The following is a 23,182-nucleotide window of genomic DNA, read 5'->3' as shown; positions in this document are numbered from 1 at the left end:
CGGTTTTAAACTGATGTGAAAAAGGACATATAACATCATTTTTTATATGAAACTGATATCTATTTCTTGATGTTAAGTTTCTAATGCACATATATCACTTATATATTATTATAATATGATATTTTTATCAATTTAAACATATGCCCCTTAAGAAATAATTTTGAATTTTCCTAGTAATCTGATGTTACTAGTATATTTAACATCAGTTTTTGAACTAAACCGATTTTAATAATATCTTTAACATCGGTTTGTGACTAGGAACTGATTTCTATAGTGCATGAATCAATGTCTAAAAAAATAATTAACAATGTTTCCTAGTTACAACCGTTGTGTAAAATCCTCTATAACATCGATTTTGTATTTTTAAGACTGGTATTTAACATCGATTTTAACCGATAAACTAATATAAATGTAACACTAAAACTGATGTATTAAGATTTGATAGACATCAGTGTTTTATTTAATACATATGTTATAAATGTTAAATTAACATCATTTTCTACTCTAATGATGTATGATTACCTGTTTTATTAATGCACATTTAAAAAATATAGATGCCAAAATTTTTTCAAACTAATGAATTCCCAAAAAACCAATTATTGCATAATACCAATTGTCTATATATCTAACAACCAATATTCAAACATCAGGTACAACATTGTCATCTAATCCAAACATCAAATACTACACATTCATCAATCTATTCTAATTATGCACTAGCTACAATATCCAACAATATACAAACCTTCTGGTACCAAGCTTTTAAGTTGTTTCAATCAGTACTTCTACTTCTAAACCAAATAAAGGTCCCCTAATATCAATCAGTGCTTCTACTGTTTCAAGGAGTGCTTCTATTTCTAAACCTGAAAAATTATGGTCCCCTAATTCTGCGCTGGGAAGGATCTTGCCGCTTAGCCTTTTGGTTCACCTGTACAAATATCAAGTGTGTTTGCATTTACAGAGGAATAATAATAGTAATGATAAATAAATAATAAGAGAGTATTAGACATTGATAATACTCCAAATAGCATGCTCATTTGTCAAAGTTATAGATTAGTTTCTCACTTCTCGGGTACCAAGGAATATAAATGTGTGATCGGCCAATGTCCTACCAATCAACTAAACATGAGTGATCAACCAATGTCCTACCAATCAACTAAACATCAAGAGCTACGTATTATTGACTGAAGATCCATGGTTGTGATGGTAAAAAGAATGTTTAACATAGATGACATATAAGACATATAAGTATATCCAACCAATGTCCATGAACTATTAGTAGCGGCTCCAAGACACTAAATTAAGGCAATGAAAAGTCACTTGCCGTAACAGCCTGCAAGTGGAGTCCCTGAGAATGCAATGTAGGAATGAACATAAACAGGACATTGAATTTTATTAACATACACACTAAGTGATTAACATTGTAACACCCCCAAATCCGGGGTCGGGGATCCGGGTTGTCACGAGTTCCATTTCCCTTAACAACACCCAATCTTAATAAATAATCAACTACTCTGTACTGTGACCCCACAATAAACACACACACCACAAGTTATAGTCTCAGAGATGAATATCCAAAAAATAATCACAAGTCGTTTTATTCCACAATTATATGCCAATACACCTTAAACAGGTTTCTGAATAAATTTACATTTCTTTGCCATTATTACAATTCATAAATATACATAATCTGATACATCAAAAGTTGAAAGCCTAGCCTATTGGTAGTTCCTACCTCAACTATGGCGGCATCAGTGCTTCTAGAAAACTGCGGAACGTCTCCTAACCTCTTGCGAATCGGGAGCTTGGTCCGGTTCATCTTGTCTATCTGATGTTGTGTGATGAAAGAAGAAAGCAAGGGTGAGCAGCAAGCCCACCAAAATAATATGTATAATGATTAACAATATATGAGCCTTCTCATAGTACTCATGAAAGTCTTGGTCAAAAGAAATGAACCAAGTTGATATCTTAATGCGATGAAGTCGCAAAATATTCAGTATATATATATACATATACTTTTCAAAATATTGGAAGTCCTCTTCCATGCACAATATACACAAAGTCCCAGTGTATAACTGTATAAAAAAAATATCGTTGCAAGGTGATCTCATATATCTAACCTTGTCTCAACGTTTTTCTGAAAATCTTTGTCATTCATAAGACAATTATTAATTAGATATAAGTTTAAAAGATGAAGTTACAAGATACCCCAATATACTTATATCTTTCCCAAATACTACTTGAACTACCACCGTTCAAGTTATAATTAGCTTCAAAAGTTCATCACATAGATGAGACTATAAGGCAAGATTTGAATAGATTAAATCTTTAAAATATTATCAAAATAAAATGAAGTTACGAGATACTTCATTTGATGTAAACATCATTTTGAAAACTTGACCCTGCCAACACTCAACAATCGCCCAACCGTAGCCTTTCTATCGAAGTGCTCTGGGTAGTGTTGCAGAAATTATCCAATTGGATGATGAACTCATTACGGGAGTTTGCCGCGCCAGGAAGACCACTTACGATGATCAGTCGTAGTAGTACAACCCCACCATTTTCTACATGTAGAGGAGAACCTGTCGGATTTACTTGTCAACCGAACACTGAACTCCTAAGGAATGGACCGCCTTAGCGGAACTTCCAGGCCATTTGGGCCAATATAATAAGGCTGGGCCGGCGCTACTCGGCCACTTACGCCACTCCTAGTTCAGATGAAATCCATGACTCTGAAACGTAAAGCTTGTCCCCACTTTCCCCAAGTAGAAACTTGTTGATACGGCTCCACCAAGAAGTTGTATCTATTTGGAAAGGAGAACTCACCGATATTTCCCAGGCGATGCCTGTTAATGGATTAACTTGTTCCAAGAATTTTACTTCCCGAGTGGTGGGTAAGTAATCAATTCATTTATCAAAACAACAACCTTGTTGCGAATATAAAACACACCACATAGCCGGATCCCTCAGGTTTTGAGCGAGTATTTAAATCCCCTTCGAAAGGAGGATCTTAAAAAAATGAGTTTTGGGATCCGCTCTAACTTTTAAAAAAATCGTTTTGAAGACTCGCAAAACATTTTTAAGAATGTTTGGAGTGAAGCTGATTTAATGAAGTAAATCAGTCCCCAGAATATTTAGAAAATGTCTGAATATTATTATTTAAATAATATTCCCATAAAGAATAATCTTTATAAAATAATTGAAGTAGAAGTATTAAAACTTATACTTGAAATGAATAGCAAATAATCAAAGATATACTTATACGAAAGTAATATCTTTATTTGAATAATCAAAAGTAAGTTTGATTATCGACACCTTATTCTTTAATACAATAAAGAATATTATTAAGTAATAAGCGGAGTCATAATACCTCGAATGAATACTATAAATAATATTCATAAAATAAAGGAGTCATACATCCTCAAATGAATATCCAAGTAATATTCAATAATAATATAAACTGAGTCATAAGCCCTCGAATGAATATTCAAATAATATTCAAATAATAAAATAAACTGAGTCATAAGCCCTCGAATGAATACTCAAATTAATATTCAATTAAGTAAAATAAAGGTATCGAATAAACCTTATTCGATCCATAGTTTTAAAAACTATATCCATATATATAAATATATATATATATAATATACTCGGGAACATCGACTCCCGGTTTAGAAATATGTTCACCTTTTATCCCCTATACTAAGGGTATACGCAACTACTTGCTTATTTCTAGCATAGGTATTATGCAACTATAAGCATTGAAATCAACAGATAGATAACCAGATTACGAAACAGACATGCATATATACCATATCAGCATACTCCAATATATCGCAAAATTTGCTAATAACAATCATGCACTATCACAAGATAATGCATATACATATATTTACATCACAACAACAGTATATCGGGTAGAAAACTTGCCTGAGCGACTGGGGGTTACGAATGGCTCGGGACGAGTCTGGTAACCTATAAACAACAAGTAAGTTGGAATTAAACCAAAGTCACTTGTAAATCTATACTCTAACCAACTCAGACTCTAACGCTCGTTTTGCGCTTACTGATTCTCTTAAGTCACTCGAGTACCCTCGGCTCCGCCATTTTTTAATAATTTAACCATTACGAGTTTTAAGGCGATTCCTTCGCGAGTGTCTTACCAACTGCCTATTACACCTTAAATAAATGTTTTATACTTAAATTAGTCATTTAAGATCTTTAACCTATGTTTCAAAGTAAGGCGAGGGGTAAGGGTTCGTTCGCGAAACGTCGTTATTTAAAACGGCCGTTTCTCCTAAACCGTTCATCGGAATCAAACGAACCACATATTAAAACGAAGCTCATAACATGAACTATCTAAACATGGCAATGGTCAAAACCTAGCAGGGAGTTCTCGGGTCCTAATGTTATGAACAAAAGCAGTCTAAAGTAAATCGGACATTACGACGGCTATGTTTACGCGATTTCCCAAATTTTTACCATTCCAAATCATATCAATCCAACTACCAATCAACAACAACTCAAGATACACATCAATGCTACTGATTTCAGTCATAATAAGCTCAAGGATCTCAATCCAATCATATATTATAACATCTCCAACTTTAACTAAACTACTTAACAATTAAGCTCGAATCATGCTTATCATTCAAATTACTACTCATCCATCCAACCCATCTCCAAACTTCAACATTCAAACTTATTACTAAAGGGTGTGAAGATTTATACCTTCCTTGGGAGGTGTTAAGTTGCTAGGAAGCCTTAGGGAGCCTCCTACAAGCTTGATCTTTCCAAAGAAATCAAGAACACAAAGTTAGGCTTTGAAGTTTCTAAAAGTCCGATTTAAATAACTGTAAACATGAGGGTCTTACCATGCTTATTTGGAAGAGACTTGTGAACAAGAGTTGTAGGATATCTCAATACCTTTCCAACGAGCTATAGAACACAACATTTGAGTGAGTATTGAAGGAGATATGGCAGTTTGAAGTTGCTGGGTTTGTTTTAGCCGAGAGCTTTCTTCTTGAAATGGGAAAGTCAACTTCTAATTTTTGTGTTTTATGATATTTGCTTGGTTGCTTCTCCTTTTTGGCCTTGGATAATGTTTTAGCTTTTTACCATGGTAAATTTTACATGGCCCAAAATCAACCAACAAAACAAAACCCCTTGTCATGCTTATGTCATCTTGCACATGTCGTAATGCTTCCACTTGTCCACACCTTGTTGGTTTGATGACATCATCATCCCTAACCTCCTTGATTAACTCCTAATTGATTGCCTAATGACCGCTGATCTGTTATACGGTTCACTTAACTTTCGTTTTCATTTATCGTTTGAGGGATCATACCCGGGATCTTATTACTTAGGTTTCTTTAACCTTTCTCAATACATTATATTCCTTTCATGATCCTCTCTTATAATCCTTGAATTTAAATCCTTTTTATTCTGTTACCTTATACTCAATTCTTTCTGTATCTGGTAGATTTTCGGGAAAAATCAAAGTGTTCGGAATTGGATTCTGACGATCTTTACATACACTTATATACCAAATAGAGTACTAATAAAATCTCAGAATATCCATAACAGAACCCCTACATAGTGTGGCATGAAAAGTTTTCTCATTCAGCAAAAACACTATTCATAAGGGTTTCAAAAATTTCCAAAAATTGGGGTTATTACAGTCTCCCCTCCTTAAAAGGATTCCGTCCCGGAATCAAATAGAAAATAAATAGGGATACTCTCTTAGCATTGCACTTTCTAACTCTCGAGTAAATTTTCCCACATTGTGGTTCTACCATCAAACTCTGACTAGTTTGATAACCCTTTTCCTAAGTAATTGTTCTTTTTTTCAATCTATAACCCTTCCTGGTTGCTCCATATAGGTTACGTCGGGTTGCATGTCTATGCGCTCATATGCCCTTATTTATCTGGCATCCGAATTAAATTTTCTTAACATTGATACGTGGAACACGTTATGACTTGCTACATGTTCTGGGGTAAGGCTAGCTCATATGCTAATTTCCCAATACTTCTTAATATATCCAAGGGTCCGACAAATTGTGGACTTAGCTTTCCTTTCTTTCCAAATCTCATCAATCCTTTCCAATGGTTTCCAAGGGGATACCTTTAACATTACTAGGCCCCCTATTTCATACTCTTTGTCCTTTTTGAGTCAAATCAGCATACCTCTTATGTCCATCTTGGGTTACTACCAGCCGTCCTCTGATTAGATCTATTATATCCCTGGTCCTTTGGACTACTGCGGGTCCGAGCATCTTGCGCTCTACAACTTCATCCTAACATAAGGGAGATCGACATTATCTTCCCTCAAGGATCTCATAAGGTGACACCTCGATAATGACATATGATCTATTGTCGTGATATAAGTAAATCCGCGTTAAGTGATCATTCCAAATTTTTTCAAGTCTATTGCACAGACTCTCATTATAGCGTTTAGCATTAGAGCTTTTGCTTCTCAATACCCATTCTTTTCGAGTTCGTAATCGCTACTACCTTCCGTTCCTAATATTATACTGGTTATACTTTTGCTCGTTAGCGTTCTATAACCTTTTAATAACCACGTCAACCTTAGTATTACGAATGTGTTCCCATTCTGAATACCACCATAACTTTACTACTCCTTTTTCAGCTGTTTCTATTTTCGAAAGCTTAATCCTTCATATAGAAGTAAAAGAATTTATTGAGAGATCACTATGATCATGAACACTTGTTATCTCGCATAGTTAGTACAGAAGGTGGCCAGCCTTTAGTACTTGACAAGCAATTAAACAATAGTTGGTATCCTACTAGGCTTCTATCACACAGATAGACAGTCATTCAGCAATACCTCCCCTTCTGGAAGGGTTGTTCTTCTCAACTTACATGAAATGAAAAGAAGAGAAAAGAACGAACTGAAGAGAATTGTATATATAAAAAAAATATACTGCCACAAAATATCTGGCTTGGAACCTACCTCTGAACTATAGAGGTTTGTCATAGGAGAACAAAACATATACGTATTTATATCAGCATCAAGTATTATAGCATCGTATTTCCCATGCCTAAATATTTCTATTCCGTCCATCATTCTATGGACCCATGCTCTTCCTCGAGCTTATACACAATCACCTTTGAAACTCCCTCGATTTCGAAAATCGAACCTGGGATCTCATTTTAGACATCACCGTTACTAGAGTTCTATGCTTGCACCACAACCTTCCTCATATAGTAATACGACTCTCTTTTCATAAGAGGGAATAAATATTCAATAGGTAGATACTCTACTTAATTAGTCTATCAATGATAACTTATACACTACCACGACCCGTTTAGTGGTACTCAATCTCAACATCCATTCCAATACAACTCTCACAGTTGTAATCAGCTCGTTACTCGCAGAATCATTGCTGCCTTACTATGGTCCACCACTGACCCACTGTCATCATTCACTTTCCATGAAATCTTAATAGCTAACCATACGGAGTCCATACATGTCGTATCAAATCCTTCTAAGGAGGTAACATAATCACCATTTCTGATTCATGAAGAACACTCCTGATCTCAAAGGTTCGTTTAGTCCTTTTGAAACATGGTCCAGGCTCATTCTCAAGATAGTACCTTCTAAGATAGATAGCCCGCTCATGGCGATTACACGAATTAAACCTTTACCAACTACTATTACGGCTGGGTATTGCACAGTCATCAGAAGGAATGTCAATCTTCCAAACCATAATACAACCTTCACAGTTTTAACCATCATCACTGTATTCTTTTGGCACAAGCGCCTATAATTATCCTCTTACCTTTAAAGTGTCGGCCACCTCTTTGGCCTTTCCTGATAGTAAAATTTCCTTACAGTCAATGTCACTTTAACCATCTCCAAATAAATTTTCTACCTTATTTCAATCACAGCTTATGTGAAAATGCTTTCCTTAAAATCTGATGAGTAAAAAAAAAATCACCATTTTTCCATAAGTTATTGCCTCAGTCTTTAGAGGTTAATCACTGTCATGACTGACTCTCAATCATAATTAGAACATCTTTTATCTTAAGTCCTAATTGCCCTGAATAATTTCGACCATTACTGGTTCGATCCATACTTTCTCGTGGTTTAACACGTGCCCCACTTGGCAACATTATAATTACGTCATATTTCCTTTATCAACATTTCTATTCTTGAAAATTTTGAATATTACCTTTCTCCTTGTAAAACCTCTAAGGTTATCCTTCAATCGTTCCTCCTGTATTCCCTAGATACAGGGCATATTAAAATACCATTTACTATTACTAGAACCATTGTCTATATACTTCTGAAAAATTTCTCCACTGATTCTTAAAGGTTGTTGCTACATTAACCCTTTCCAAATCATACTGTCAAAACTCATACTGTCCCTATTAAGGGTGAAATTCCAACCTTTATGCATTCCCCTAGGATTCATTTTAAGTTACCGATGTTCTATCCTTAATTCCACCTTTAAAAGGTACCTACATCCTTCCATGGATAAATCAAGTCATATATCCCTGATAAGGGTGTCTTATTCAATCATTCCCACCTCGATAGTCTATACCTAACTTCATAATAGCATCCTTATTCAAATTGAGGTCAATCCATATGGCCTCCAAAAGATAACAATGGTCATCCACTTTTCTTTCTTGATTTGGTAATGATAACATGGATGTTCTGGAAGATATTGGTCATGTTCAACGTGAACTTCTTCTTAATAATTCCTTATTTACTTTTGTTGTTTATCTCAACAGTCATCTCAATGTTGGGATATCTTTCATATCTGGTGTCTCCCTTTCTGGGTATCATGCCACCGGTCTTACACTTTACCTTCTTGAAGGTCACTTCCTTCACACAATTTTCTTAATTTCTTACTTTCTTGTCTCATCAGTCTATCCGCGTCTCATTATTTATCCTTCGAATTATCTCAAGGTTTCCTCGAATCTTCCCAACTTACAGGGGATAAAATATATTTATCTCTTATACCTTCAACCATCAATTTAACTCATGGTAAATCACTCTCATCCGGACGATTACCTACTTTTCTATTTCTATTTCTACGAGTCTTTAGGGTTTCCTCATACCCAACTCCCTTATCATTCCTCAAACTCTCTTGCCTTTATATTCCTTTCTCTTATCGTTATTTCATGAACCAACACAACATAAGCATTGATTTCAAACATCCCGTCATTCTGGATTCGTGTCTTCAGAACGAATCTTGATAACTTTTACAACTTAGATTCATAATTCATTATACTCGTCTGCCTTTGTTCTGGCTCTTAAGCTTTTACACTATCTCCATAACCTTGGGAAGTACTTTCCTGAAAACAATTGACTGAACTTAAATCAGTTTATTATAATCTCTTGCTCCGTGCCTTCCTTGGCCTTTCACCAGCGGGTGGTCTCTCTCTTAGGAGGGTAAGTGACAAAACAGTCTTTTGTGGTTCGTCAATCATTTAGAATCTCAAATGATTCATCTATTTCCTTTAGCCAGGCTCTTGCCTCGACTGGGTCAGCTTGTTCCTTGGAACTCTGAGAGCTTAGCGACTTAAAGGTCATGAAAGAATTTCCCACCGCACTGTCTCCTCAGGGTGGTGGTTGGGGATAATAGTCTAAGTTCTCTTTAGACAGGTCCATGAATTGCCGTATAGGGGTACCATCTCGGGTCTCCTGTCCTTACTCGACTTTTGTTTCCTCAGTCTAAATATTTCTTCCTACTCCCCATAATTGGGGTCATCTTACATAATTTAAATCCTCATTTTCCACTTCATCATGTTATGGGTTCCTTTTGTCTTGGTGGCAACCTCCCTGACTATCACGTTCAGGGTTTGCTCTAACTCTTATTCCTCAAACTAGCTTTCATCTAAGATTTCATCTTTAAGCTCTTAAACCTTTGGAACCCAAATTCTGTAGGAATACCTCATTATTCCCTTATCATCACTCTCGGTATTAATCTCATACCTATTTGTTGGCTCTCTGCCTTCATTCATCACTTTTACTGGCACAATATGTTCTTTTCCAATACTTCGGGCTGTATTGCTATCTCAAACAGCTTTTCGGTACCGGCTCCGGTTACCTTCACTACTATTTCCATTTTCTCAAAATCTCTTATAAACTCTCCAAAAGACATTATCATCTTGAGTCTCTCCTTTTTACTAAGGGCATCAGCCACCATATTGGCTTTCCCCGAATGATAAAGAATCTCCCAATCATAATTCTTGATTAGCTCTAACCGCCTCCTCGGGTGTATGTTGAGCTCTCTCTACGGGAAAATGTACTAGAGTACTTATGGCTTAGGTAAATCTCGCACTTCTCTCCATACAAGTAGTGCCTCCAATCTTTAGGGCAAAACTATTGCCACGAGCCCAAGCTCATGGGTGGGGATATCGAATTTTAAATTCCCTTAATTGTCTTGACGCAGACGCGATTATCTTGTTGTGCTATATAAGAAGCACCCTAATTCCTTATGCGAAGCGTCACTTACAAATCACAAAATCTCATTTTCCATCCGGCAACGCCAACATAGGGAACGTCACCAACCTTTGCTTCGGTTCTTAAAAGTTGTTCTCGCATTTCTCTGTCCATTCGAACTTCTCAGTCTTACGAGTAAGCCGCGTTAAAGGGGCTACTATCTTTACAAACTTGAACGAACCTCTGGTAGTGACCGGCCAATCCTACCTCTGGTAGTCGACCTAACCATGGTCATCAATTCATCAGTGGTCCTTTATCCAAATCTTGTCAGGATCCTCCATGGAATCCTCATCAACAACTATCCCTTCTAGGACAACATCCTCAACCGCTACATCCTCAATATCAACATCATCCGGTCCTGCATTAGGACACTCTATCGGATCCACAATCCGATCTCCAATTAGTAATAAAACATCATCACGCTGTTGCTCCTCAACCTCAGGGTTCGGAGTTCCGCTACCATATACGATAACGAACTACGCTCCTATCACGATATTTATAAGGGTTCACATAAGGGTTTTAACTGTCAGTACTACGTTAGGTAGCCCGACTATGAACTTGGCAAGAGTTCTTATTATCTTAGTGAACTTATTATCTTAACGTCCCATCATCTCTGAGGTTTATAACGCTTGGCTCTGATACCATTTCTGTAACACCCCCAAATCCGGGGTCGGGGATCCGGGTTGTCACGAGTTCCATTTCCCTTAACAACACCCAATCTTAATAAATAATCAACTACTCTGTACTGTGACCCCACAATAAACACACACACCACAAGTTATAGTCTCAGAGATGAATATCCAAAAAATAATCACAAGTCGTTTTATTCCACAATTATATGCCAATACACCTTAAACAGGTTTCTGAATAAATTTACATTTCTTTGCCATTATTACAATTCATAAATATACATAATCTGATACATCAAAAGTTGAAAGCCTAGCCTATTGGTAGTTCCTACCTCAACTATGGCGGCATCAGTGCTTCTAGAAAACTGCGGAACGTCTCCTAACCTCTTGCGAATCGGGAGCTTGGTCCGGTTCATCTTGTCTATCTGATGTTGTGTGATGAAAGAAGAAAGCAAGGGTGAGCAGCAAGCCCACCAAAATAATATGTATAATGATTAACAATATATGAGCCTTCTCATAGTACTCATGAAAGTCTTGGTCAAAAGAAATGAACCAAGTTGATATCTTAATGCGATGAAGTCGCAAAATATTCAGTATATATATATATACATATATACTTTTCAAAATATTGGAAGTCCTCTTCCATGCACAATATACACAAAGTCCCAGTGTATAACTGTATAAAAAAAATATCGTTGCAAGGTGATCTCATATATCTAACCTTGTCTCAACGTTTTTCTGAAAATCTTTGTCATTCATAAGACAATTATTAATTAGATATAAGTTTAAAAGATGAAGTTACAAGATACCCCAATATACTTATATCTTTCCCAAATACTACTTGAACTACCACCGTTCAAGTTATAATTAGCTTCAAAAGTTCATCACATAGATGAGACTATAAGGCAAGATTTGAATAGATTAAATCTTTAAAATATTATCAAAATAAAATGAAGTTACGAGATACTTCATTTGATGTAAACATCATTTTGAAAACTTGACCCTGCCAACACTCAACAATCGCCCAACCGTAGCCTTTCTATCGAAGTGCTCTGGGTAGTGTTGCAGAAATTATCCAATTGGATGATGAACTCATTACGGGAGTTTGCCGCGCCAGGAAGACCACTTACGATGATCAGTCGTAGTAGTACAACCCCACCATTTTCTACATGTAGAGGAGAACCTGTCGGATTTACTTGTCAACCGAACACTGAACTCCTAAGGAATGGACCGCCTTAGCGGAACTTCCAGGCCATTTGGGCCAATATAATAAGGCTGGGCCGGCGCTACTCGGCCACTTACGCCACTCCTAGTTCAGATGAAATCCATGACTCTGAAACGTAAAGCTTGTCCCCACTTTCCCCAAGTAGAAACTTGTTGATACGGCTCCACCAAGAAGTTGTATCTATTTGGAAAGGAGAACTCACCGATATTTCCCAGGCGATGCCTGTTAATGGATTAACTTGTTCCAAGAATTTTACTTCCCGAGTGTTGGGTAAGTAATCAATTCATTTATCAAAACAACAACCTTGTTGCGAATATAAAACACACCACATAGCCGGATCCCTCAGGTTTTGAGCGAGTATTTAAATCCCCTTCGAAAGGAGGATCTTAAAAAAATGAGTTTTGGGATCCGCTCTAACTTTTAAAAAAATCATTTTGAAGACTCGCAAAACATTTTTAAGAATGTTTGGAGTGAAGCTGATTTAATGAAGTAAATCAGTCCCCAGAATATTTAGAAAATGTCTGAATATTATTATTTAAATAATATTCCCATAAAGAATAATCTTTATAAAATAATTGAAGTAGAAGTATTAAAACTTATACTTGAAATGAATAGCAAATAATCAAAGATATACTTATACGAAAGTAATATCTTTATTTGAATAATCAAAAGTAAGTTTGATTATCGACACCTTATTCTTTAATACAATAAAGAATATTATTAAGTAATAAGTGGAGTCATAATACCTCGAATGAATACTATAAATAATATTCATAAAATAAAGGAGTCATACATCCTCAAATGAATATCCAAGTAATATTCAATAATAATATAAACTGAGTCATAAGCCCTCGAATGAATATTCAAATAATATTCAAATAATAAAATAAACTGAGTCATAAGCCCTCGAATGAATACTCAAATTAATATTCAATTAAGTAAAATAAAGGTATCGAATAAACCTTATTCGATCCATAGTTTTAAAAACTATATCCATATATATAAATATATATATATATATAATATACTCGGGAACATCGACTCCCGGTTTAGAAATATGTTCACCTTTTATCCCCTATACTAAGGGTATACGCAACTACTTGCTTATTTCTAGCATAGGTATTATGCAACTATAAGCATTGAAATCAACAGATAGATAACCAGATTACGAAACAGACATGCATATATACCATATCAGCATACTCCAATATATCGCAAAATTTGCTAATAACAATCATGCACTATCACAAGATAATGCATATACATATATTTACATCACAACAACAGTATATCGGGTAGAAAACTTGCCTGAGCGACTGGGGGTTACGAATGGCTCGGGACGAGTCTGGTAACCTATAAACAACAAGTAAGTTGGAATTAAACCAAAGTCACTTGTAAATCTATACTCTAACCAACTCAGACTCTAACGCTCGTTTTGCGCTTACTGATTCTCTTAAGTCACTCGAGTACCCTCGGCTCCACCATTTTTTAATAATTTAACCATTACGAGTTTTAAGGCGATTCCTTCACGAGTGTCTTACCAACTGCCTATTACACCTTAAATAAATGTTTTATACTTAAATTAGTCATTTAAGATCTTTAACCTATGTTTCAAAGTAAGGCGAGGGGTAAGGGTTCGTTCGCGAAACGTCGTTATTTAAAACGGCCGTTTCTCCTAAACCGTTCATCGGAATCAAACGAACCACATATTAAAACGAAGCTCATAACATGAACTATCTAAACATGGCAATGGTCAAAACCTAGCAGGGAGTTCTCGGGTCCTAATGTTATGAACAAAAGCAGTCTAAAGTAAATCGGACATTACGACGGCTATGTTTACGCGATTTCCCAAATTTTTACCATTCCAAATCATATCAATCCAACTACCAATCAACAACAACTCAAGATACACATCAATGCTACTGATTTCAGTCATAATAAGCTCAAGGATCTCAATCCAATCATATATTATAACATCTCCAACTTTAACTAAACTACTTAACAATTAAGCTCGAATCATGCTTATCATTCAAATTACTACTCATCCATCCAACCCATCTCCAAACTTCAACATTCAAACTTATTACTAAAGGGTGTGAAGATTTATACCTTCCTTGGGAGGTGTTAAGTTGCTAGGAAGCCTTAGGGAGCCTCCTACAAGCTTGATCTTTCCAAAGAAATCAAGAACACAAAGTTAGGCTTTGAAGTTTCTAAAAGTCCGATTTAAATAACTGTAAAAATGAGGGTCTTACCATGCTTATTTGGAAGAGACTTGTGAACAAGAGTTGTAGGATATCTCAATACCTTTCCAACGAGCTATAGAACACAACATTTGAGTGAGTATTGAAGGAGATATGGCAGTTTGAAGTTGCTGGGTTTGTTTTAGCCGAGAGCTTTCTTCTTGAAATGGGAAAGTCAACTTCTAATTTTTGTGTTTTATGATATTTGCTTGGTTGCTTCTCCTTTTTGGCCTTGGATAATGTTTTAGCTTTTTACCATGGTAAATTTTACATGGCCCAAAATCAACCAACAAAACAAAACCCCTTGTCATGCTTATGTCATCTTGCACATGTCATAATGCTTCCACTTGTCCACACCTTGTTGGTTTGATGACATCATCATCCCTAACCTCCTTGATTAACTCCTAATTGATTGCCTAATGACCGCTGATCTGTTATACGGTTCACTTAACTTTCGTTTTCATTTATCGTTTGAGGGATCATACCCGGGATCTTATTACTTAGGTTTCTTTAACCTTTCTCAATACATTATATTCCTTTCATGATCCTCTCTTATAATCCTTGAATTTAAATCCTTTTTATTCTGTTACCTTATACTCAATTCTTTCTGTATCTGGTAGATTTTCGGGAAAAATCAAAGTGTTCGGAATTGGATTCTGACGATCTTTACATACACTTATATACCATATAGAGTACTAATAAAATCTCAGAATATCCATAACAGAACCCCTACATAGTGTGGCATGAAAAGTTTTCTCATTTAGCAAAAACACTATTTATAAGGGTTTCAAAAATTTCCAAAAATTGGGGTTATTACAAACATTATACAGGAATTTGAAATAAAGAACAAAAACTAATCTATAGGTTGTCAGAAGCAAGCAAATTAATATGATTCAGCAGTCTGTCTATTAAGTTCAAAAGAAAGATAGCAATTGTATGAAATTTTCTTACTTGCATTCTCTCTATGCCACTGATTCCAATTCCAATATTAGCTTCCAATATCAGCTTCTTTCTAATAAAACAAATATACAAATAGAAGAAAGGTTAGAAAATAGTAAATATTAAATAATTATAAATTATTATCATGAGCAAACTTATAAAAAGAATATTTTAATCCTAAATATTAAATCTTAGGAAAAATTTACTAGCAGAATAAAAATAGTATTTTTTTGTAAGTAATATACATTACTAGTCTTGATAATAAAATACAAGGATAATAGTAGTTTTTCTTAAATAACTTGCACATTATATTGTTTTTTAAATAATACAGCTTTAGGTAATTAGTTTATTTTAAATTATAGTAATATTTATATAGATTTATATAAGTTTACATATGAATTAGGTTTTATGTGATTATCTTATTATTTATAATTATTTTATCTTAATGTTACTTGTAATATTTTGCTACTTTAAGGGACTCTAAAATGGTACTACCGGAAGAATGGAACCTAGACTTGATTAAGATAAAATAATGTTTTGTTATGTATAAGCAAGGAGGACAAGGATCTACTGCAGAAATTTTACACAATCCTCCTTCCATGTTAACTGTTAGAATGTTTACTTCATCAATCAAAATATAACGGCCTATATAAATCACTAATCATTTTTGGCAGTAAATATTATAATTCAAATTTCAGTCACAGATGTCTCTTGAATCACTGAAAGTAACCAGTATATCAACATGACAAACTTACACACAATTGGGCACATAGAGCTAACTCATTTATTTCCACAAGAATATTACATTTACACATATTATCTCTTACTCTTTTTTTCTATCATCACTTAGTATATACATGAAATGAAGCTTTTGGGTATCACAATATGTTGAGGCAAATGACAGTACCTTGTAATTAGCAAAAAAGTGACTTGAACCTGTAAAATGTTGCCACCTTCTAGCTCTACAGTAAATGTATTCATTAATCAGACTACTTACAAATGACAGGTCTTGGCTACTTACAGGCTAGAATTTCGCTTGTTTGAGTTGCTGGACCTATAAAAAGTCTTGGCTGAGCTTTGAAGGCAGTGTTAAGGTTTCTTAACGCCTCATGTACATGGTCAGAGAGTATCTCCGGAGAGCATGCATAACGATTGTGTATGCTATTGGCTAGCTCCTTTAGCACTGTTGATATTTCTTCAGCAAGGCGAGTGCACGGATCTTTAAAGAGGGCCCGGACATGTCGTGGAGTCTACAGTTAAGACTAAAAGAATTACTTGAGTTATGAAGCGGAAATAACATTTCTATAGTGAAAATTAAATGGATAGTCTGATCTATATCCTTTTATAATCATTTTTCCAAACTATATACGGATTTGTCATATCTGGAAAGTTTCGAAGAAAATTTCTTCTAACAACTTGTTCTTAAGCAATTTTCTTAAACTAATTTAGGTTCATATTTATAGTACAAATATGAGCCATTGTATATAACTATCAAGTGTTCGTAGTTTTAATCTTTGCCAAAATGTAAAAGATAGAACTATTTGTCTACCTGGATTTCAGTTTGTATACATCCATGAAGAGCAACAACTGTATATGCAAAATGGCGAATAACGCCTCCCAATTTTACGTATTGTTTCCCATAAAAACGTTTGTGTCTTGAATGCCTAGGCTCCCACCTCGCATGCAATGCATGTTTGATTCAATTGAAGCAAATAGATAAACAAGTACTATGCTACATGGATTAAGTCACATCATGTTCACTGTATCTGTAAGGTTGTATCATAAACTCACCAAGGTCTCATCAGTAGAATTCGAGTCCAGGATAGCTTTATACCCCAAAAAAATAGGATATTCTTCAGGCTCATCTTCATTAATGTCCGGTGCTTTGTTATTGAAGCATCCAGAGACACATGTTGAATATTTCACAGTTAGTATAACCAATTAGATTATCAACTGTTTATATATTGGGTGACAGAAAGCCGAGGGTAATTGAAAGAAGTAAACTATACTTCTTGTATCTGTTTGTTACAGCTAACAAATTTAGAATCCATTGACACTAGATTACCCTGTAAAGAGCATATAGTACCTACGATTCATATATAGTAACATTCCAAATGAATAATCAGATGATGACAACATAATAATTATAAAGCATGTAACATATATAATTCAGGGTTCGCAATAATATATTGTACAGCTAGAAAGAAGTGCACAGTTAGTCCGAGACATTACAACCCCGAGGTAAAAGTAACATATTATTTATCCCACTAGGAAACTACTTGGTCGATGCCAGATAAAGTTTACAATGGCAATGTTTCAAAAGATTGAAATTTCCCGAACTATTTCTATCTTGTATGTTATCAAGATGACTAAATTGCACTCACTTTTTACTACATTCCCATGAGATTAACATAGGAACAGGGGTGGTATTAAATAATCAGCCTAAATGAACTATAAATGATCATAAATAGTTCTGGAATTTCTTTAGAGGATTAAAGATAATTACTTTATGCAAATTAAACAAATAGTTCAAGGTATATGATTCTTGCAAAGAAACATGGTATATATCACATATCTTAGGGACTGACGACCAATATCCTCAAGGATTTCGCCGACCATATATGATAGAATGGTAGGATAAAAACCCTCAAACTAAAGGTAATGTACCTCGATGACCAGAAAATGTATGAGAAAAGGCCCTGAAGCAATATCACAAAGCCGAACTTGAACATCTTCTGTTCCAGCAACAATAAGCATGTGTGACGTAGACAACGTAGACATGGCAGTTTGTACATACCTTACCTGGCATTTTGAAATTCATAACCACCTAAAACAGCAGAAGTTAAAATTAACTTTTGTCAAAATGGTTCATACAGTATACAAAATTTCTTCATCATTTTTTAAGGGAATGGAGAAACCTACCTGTGTGGTATTTGTGTCCCAAACTTCAACGAAATGATCATATGAACCTGTGACAAAAAGACCAGTGTCAACAAGATACCATATGGGCGAGGATACAACATATTTGTGCCCAAGCATATACATTAAAATAAACATAACTATAAGTAAAGAAAAAAAAATATTTGACACGATATACACAAGCATATACGTTAAAATTGACGCCCACATAAACAATTCAAACAATTACTCAACTTATTAAAAAACTAATTAAAATTAACCTGCTCAAATCAAACAAGTACTCAACTAATTAAAAAAATTAGGGTTCCAAATCAACTCTTTAAACTGATTAAAATTAACTGATTAAAAAATTAGGGTTTCAGATTCAACCCCCTAATTTAAAAATTAGATTTTAAAGGTTACCAATTCAAGCTTTGGCCTCCTTAAGTTTTAAACTCCGATTTTAGCTATAGATAAACTCCGATTCTTACCTCTTTAAGACTTTTTCAATCTCCGAAGAAAAGGGAGCGGAGTTGGGGAGAACTGGTTTGGGGAGGGAGGTATTAGATCTAGGGAGAGGAGAGAGTCGAGCACAAAGAACATAGATAGTCGAGTTTTCCAGTCGATGAATTGAATCGAGTTCTTGGTCAAGAGAGTAGAGAGAGAAGAGAGAGAGAGAGAGCTGGTTTGAGAAGATAGAAATGAGTGTTTTTTATTTTTGATTTATATTTTTAGATAAGGGAGGGGGACATTTGGATACTTAAAAAATTTCAAGGAAAAACCGGGGGGATTTTTAAGAGGGAATGAAATATTTGGCTAAGGGGGAAAATGGGGGAGGCGCGCTGAATCATTTTTTTTAAAACAGAGTTACAACATCAGTTGGGCTAAAAAAATCGATGTCTATTTTAACAAAAGACATCGGTTGATTAAAAATGATATATAAAAAACCTTTTACATCGGCTCCAGGAGCAACCGATGTCTAAGAGGCGATGTCTATTCTACTTTTTCTAGTAGTGTGGATATGCTGTTGGTAAAGCATATAGAGTCTACAATCTAAGAACCAACATTGTTGTGGAATCAATACATGTTGTGTTTAATGATAAAAAGATTGAAGGACTGCAAGATGGAGATTACCATGAGAGCCTCAAATTTGACAATGTGGAGATGGTTAGTGATGACAGTGATGATGAAAGTGATCAAGAAACAGTATCAAAGGATAATGCAGAAAAATCCACTACCAATGAAGCACAAAATTTAACATCTGTCGAGTTGCATAATCCTTCATCCGTCGGGAGACAATCTGCTTTATTCGTTGGGAGACAACCAGCTTCATCCGTCGGTACTCTAAATTCACCATCCGTCGGGTCATCAAAAGAAGCTGGAAGTCAGAATAGATCATTTACAGAAAGTTCCCCTTTCTCAAATCAAAGATCCATTAACTCAGGGGGAGTTTCTAACAATCAAAACTGAATCACACATCAAGACAACAATTAGGCCTCTTCATCTAGAGCTAATCTACCTCAACAAAGAAAATGGACAAATAATCATTCCTTTGAGCTCATCATTGGTGATGTATCTTCTAGAGTTCAAACAAGGAGAGCAACTCAAGAAGAATGTCTATAATGTAGCTTTCTTTCTAAGGAAGAACCAAAGAAGGTAGAAGAAGCTTTGTTGGATCCTGATTGGATTTTAGCTATGCAGGAATAAGGTATGGAAGTTGGTGCCCAAGCCTAAAGGAAAGAATCCAATAGACATTAAACTGGTATTCAGAAACAAGATGGATGAAAATGGCATAGTAGTCAGGAACAAAGCTAGATTGGTTGTTAAGGGCTATTGTCAACAAGAAGGAATAGATTTTGATGAAACATTTGCTCCTGTTGCAAGACTTGAAGCCATTAGAATTTTCTTAGCCTATGCAGCCCATGCCAATTCCAAAGTCTATCAAATGGATGTCAAAAGTGCCTTTCTGAATGGAGATTTGGAGGAGGAAGTCTATGTCAGTCAGCCTCCTGGTTTTGAAGATCCAAATTTTCCAGAATATGTTTACTATTTTTTGAAAGCACTTTATGGACTGAAGCAAGCACCTAGAGCCTGGTATGACACTTTGTCAAAAAAAAATTTAGAGAATCACTTCACTAGAGGTACTGTAGACAAAACTCTTTTCTTTAGAAATGTTAATGACTCTAGTATACTTGTTCAAATTTATGTAGATGACATTATTTGTGGCTCTACAGATGAAATTTTTTGCAAAAAGTTTGCCAAATTGATGCAAAGTAAGTATGAAATGAGTATGATGGGAGAACTAACTTACTTTCTTGGTTTGCAAGTTAAGCAAGTTAGTGATGGAATATTCATTAGTCAAACTAAATACATTTATGATCTTTTAAAGAAGTTTGATCTAATGGATTGCACATCTGCAAAAACTCCCATGGCCACTGTAACTAAGCTTAAATTAAACACTACTGAAAAGTCTGTGGATATTTCAAGTTACAGGGGCATGGTTGGCTCACTTCTGTACTTAACAGCTAGTAGGCCAGATATAATGTTTGCTACATGTTTGTGTGCTAGATTTCAGGCTGATCCTAGAGAATCACACTTAGTAGCTATTAAGAGAATTTTCAGATATCTCAAGGGAACACCAAAACTTGGCATTGGGTACCCTAGAGATTCTGGTTTTGATCTAACTGGTTATTCAAATACAGATTATGCAGGTTGTAGAATTGATAGAAAAAGTACAACAGGAACCTGTCAATTTCTAGGAAACAAGCTTGTGTCCTAGTTCAGTAAAAAGCAAAATTCAGTTTCTACTTCTACAACTGAAGGTGAATATATTGCTGCTGGCAGTTGCTGTGCACAAATTTTATGGATGAAAAACCAATTGCTAGACTATGGTTTGCAAGTTGAAATGATTCCCATATTCTATGATAACACAAGTGCAATTGCCATAACTGAAAATCCAGTGCAACATTCAAGGACAAAGCACATAGACATCAAGTACCACTTCATAAGGGAACATGTAATGAATGGTACTGTGGAACTACATTTTGTTCCAAGTGAAAAGCAACTTGCAGATATATTTACCAAGCCACTGGATGAATCCACCTTTTCAAGGTTGGTAAGTGAGTTAGGTATGTTAAATTTTGGTTTTTAATTGGTTTTTCAGTCATGGATGAAATTTTGGCTAAGTCAAATTTTACATCTCGACGGATAATCACTATCCATCGAGTTTGATCATCCGTCGGTATACTATATGTTAATAAAATCAATTACTTTTCTGGAATATTTTATGACACGGCGGATAACTGATTTATCCTCATCCGTCGAATTGTCTAATTTATAGCCGGTGATTCTCTGAACATTATCCATTGAGTAGACTTACAGTTTGTAAGCATAACACGACAGATAATTGATGAAATTTTTACAGTTTATTTTTAAACGGCTATTTTGGGCAATTCTTATTGGTTACTTTATTTTACTTTATTATTTTTTATAGTTATTTTTGAGATAATATAAAAGCATAATTCATTTTCATTGCTTATCTTCTATCATTCTCAATTTATCTGCTGTAAATTATCTCTTTCTCAAAAGCAATTATCATCTATATCCCTGGAATTTCCACTCTCTATCAATGGCACCAGTCGTCAAGATCATGTCACAAACTGGATTTATCTATGAGAAGAACAACTTCACTGTACTTGTGAACAAGGGGATTCAACAGTCTGGTGACTACCACAAGATGATGGATTTTGTGAAGAACTGCAAACTCAACTATGCCATGCTGGAATCACCCACCATATACTGTGAAATTGTTGAAGAAATGTGGTCAACTGCTATATACAACTCAACTGATAAGACCATCACACTCACTATTAAAGGTAAGGAATTATGTATTAATAGTGACATTGTTAAAGCATGTTTCAAAATTCCTGATAATACTGTAACTTCACCACACACAGACACTGACATTGTTAACATGCTTAACTCCATGAATTATGCACTCTCTACTTCTAAATTAAGTGAAATTAGGAGGTTGGGTCTTAGAAAGGAATGGAGTTATCTGTCTGATGTAGTTACCAAGGTCTTTTCTGGTAAAATTAGTAATTTTGATTTTGTCAATATCTCTATGCTTAACATGCTTTACATGCTTGTAACTGATAAGTTCTTTAACTTTAGTGATCTTGTTTTGTTTGAGTTGAGGTTTAAGTTAGTGGAGTTAAATAAGAGGGGTAAAAATGTTTACTATGCTAGATTTTTCATGATGCTTGCTAACCACCTCTCTGAGGAAATTGTGCTTGAGAACCCAAACAACAAATTAGATTGTTGGGTTCAAGAGTGAAGAATTATTGCAGATTTGAACAGGGTAAACCATCACAAAGAGGTGCCACTCTTCTATTTCCCTGTAACGGAAGCACCTTTGGTAAGTGAGGTAATCTCATCTGTCTCTACTCTTCCAACCTCACAAATTTCTTTGCATTCAAGTGTAGCTATGGCAACTGTGTCAATGACCCAACAGTTGCCTACCCAAGCTACCAAATCCAAAATTTCTAAATCGAAGTCAAAGAAAGCCCCCTCTGGCATCTCTCAAAAGATGCCAGTTGCAGAATCCACCAAATCTAAAGAGGGGAGTGTGAAGGTGGGTAAGGTAGGTGAGGGACAGGGTGAACATAAAAGAAACCCTAAGGATAAGGTTGGAGAGGTGAGTGTTTCCCAGCCTAGCCACACTACAGTTTCCCAATAGACTGCAGTGCTTAATAAGGAAATAAGCTCATTACTAGTT

General features: G+C 35.2%; 1 long non-coding RNA gene across 1 annotated transcript; it reads right to left on the bottom strand.

Annotated features, from left to right (window-relative positions):
- Window positions 1–653: 653 nt before the first annotated feature.
- LOC141693475 (uncharacterized) lies at window positions 654–17,404 on the bottom strand. The gene is made up of 5 exons (XR_012563129.1): window positions 17,299–17,404; window positions 17,057–17,171; window positions 16,529–16,757; window positions 15,520–15,580; window positions 654–928 (listed from the first exon to the last, which is right to left on the bottom strand). It is a non-coding gene; the product is annotated as an uncharacterized LOC141693475 (long non-coding RNA).
- Between the last annotated feature and the right edge of the window lie 5,778 nt (window positions 17,405–23,182).

The sequence above is a fragment of the Apium graveolens genome, chromosome 10 (assembly GCF_009905375.1).
Source record: "Apium graveolens cultivar Ventura chromosome 10, ASM990537v1, whole genome shotgun sequence".
NCBI lineage: Eukaryota > Viridiplantae > Streptophyta > Magnoliopsida > Apiales > Apiaceae > Apium > Apium graveolens.
The sequence above is the reverse complement of the archived record's forward strand: the minus strand, read 5'-3'. Positions and strand labels throughout refer to the sequence as shown.